The sequence below is a fragment of the Colobus angolensis genome, unplaced genomic scaffold (genome assembly GCF_000951035.1).
Source record: "Colobus angolensis palliatus isolate OR3802 unplaced genomic scaffold, Cang.pa_1.0 Scaffold11, whole genome shotgun sequence".
NCBI classification, from domain to species: Eukaryota; Metazoa; Chordata; class Mammalia; order Primates; family Cercopithecidae; genus Colobus; species Colobus angolensis.
The window spans coordinates 412427-414607 of NW_012112030.1; the positions used below are offsets into that span (position 1 = coordinate 412427).

Genomic DNA, 2181 nt, shown 5'->3' on the forward strand with positions numbered 1-2181 from the left:
ATGGAAGTAGTAGAAGTATAAACTGCATACAATTATGTGGTAGTTCAGTGATTATTTTATACACATAAAGTAGAATAGTGTTTCCTTCCCTCCTCTTCCCACCACACATCCCTGCCCAGCATCTAGAAGACCACCTGAAGCTTTCACACTATGAGACCTTAGATCCTGCGAGGGTTTGAATTTCAAAAGCCTCAATTAAAGCACACAGTAGGTCATAGATTGGTGTTTGACTATTGTTATTTACCTTTAGTTTTAGTCACTCCTTCAGTAAAACAGGTAGAATTACCCCATCCCACTCTAAGGGGTAGTTGAGGCCCCGGGAGAAGTCTGGAGAAAGGAGACCTCCAGAGATGACGCCATCTCTTCCTCCTCTCCAGGTATTCTTTATTTTATGAACGAAGCCAGAGCAGCCCACCTTCCTGCATCTCTACCATCATGGCACCATGCCCTCTGATGGGTGGGCTGGAGTCAAATATGTAGCAGTCAGCCAGGTAAGTGATGCGTGCTGTGGACAGCCCTGCCCCAGGCCCTTGTAAGGCAGGTCTGCTGGGCTGAGTCCCAGCTCAGGAGACCTGCATCCCTGGAATATCATGGCTGGTCTCTAACTTTTCCCTTCCCTGAGGCCATGAGACCAGGCCTCTGTTCCCATTTGTCCCTGTGACTCCTTAGAGCTCTTGGACTACCCATCTCTGGGATGGGGAGGTGGCTGCTGGGAGATGCTCATTATAGCCATCAGCCCAGAGAACACAAAGGGAGTGGAAACATTCTCATTTAGCATCTCAATAACTCCAGCCCTCCATCATCACGACTTCAGATGGCTCATGCCGGACCTCTGCAGGATAAGGTCTTTCCAGGGATTTTCTGTAGAGACTGCAGAGGTGCTCTCTGTAGCTTGGAGGACTGAAATATCAAAGAAAACTCCCACACCACAGCTAAGCCCAGCTTCACTTATTGTCCTTTATCTCCCCACACCCTACTCTACAGCCTTCTTCATAGGGATGCTTAATTCTTTGATCCATGTCTTCATGTATCTGTATTATGGACTGGCCAGGTTGTGGCCTCCTATGTGGCCCTACTTCTGGTGGAAACAATATCTTACCACCCTACAACTGGTAAGGAGATCCCATTGGCTCCAGGGGCCTTGGCTGAACCCTTGGTTCTATTCTTGACTTGTCACTCTATACCAGTGACTTGGCATCTGCCCATAAACAAGCCCTCTCATCCTTAGATCTTCCTTAGCTTCCCAACTTGCAAGGACCTCAGTAGCCATCTCATGATCCTGGAACCAACCCTAACTCACTGGCACAGTGTGGGACTTTGAGCAAGTGGCTTCCATGCTCAGGTCTCAATGTCATTATGTATAAAATGAGGGCCTCAGCCGGTTGACCGACCTCTAAACATTAATATCCTGTGAGTCTGTGATCACCGATTGCACCCTCCAGGTGCCTGATGTCTTGCAGTTTTGGGAACACCACTGCCCTCCAGATGGTGACGACAGCCTAAAGTGTCCCATATGGGGCTCTGGATAGACTGAGTTTATTCGTCAGGACCACCATGACATGGCTGGATGGGGGAATTGGGGAAACCAGGACCAGGAAAAGGGTCAAGAAGATTCTTGGGATCATGGGGTGGAAAGAACTGACTGCTCTCCCCTCTCTTTCTTCTTATGCTTTCTTTTGTCCAGGGTCAGTTTGTGGCCACTGCTGCCCCCTCTTCCTACAGTCTCCTCACCGAGTGCCCCTTCCCTGATGGGTTCAACATGTCTGTGCTCCTGTAAGCCCTCAGTTTCCTCATTCTCTTCCTCAACTTCTACCACCAGACACACCTGAGGGGCAAGCAAGACAGGCGGAACTAAGGGCAGGACCTAGGGACTGAAACCAGCACAGCGTCCCCACAGAGAATTGGGTGGAAGGCAGCGTGGCTTCCAGCTTACTGGTGCCGAGCAGATTCCTCTGGATTTCCATTGTATCCTCTGAAGGAAGGAGGAGGATTGTCTTCTGTCCAGATCTCAGGATCAAAGAAATAGGTCCAACTTCCTGTGCTCACTTCAGTTAGAGCACTTCCCATGTGACTTTGTAGCTTTGTGTGCATCTCTTTCCCCTGCTAGACCTGAACCCCCGACGGGAGAGACTCTCTTATTCTCCATGTTCCCCACACCTGGAATTTTAATAAACATCTCAA

The 2181-nt window shown here is 49.3% G+C and overlaps 1 long non-coding RNA gene across 1 annotated transcript; it reads left to right on the forward strand.

The window, feature by feature from the left end:
• Positions 1-267: 267 nt before the first annotated feature.
• On the forward strand, positions 268-2181 carry LOC105518574. The gene is made up of 2 exons (XR_001002851.1): positions 268-491; positions 1685-2181. It is a non-coding gene; the product is annotated as an uncharacterized LOC105518574 (long non-coding RNA).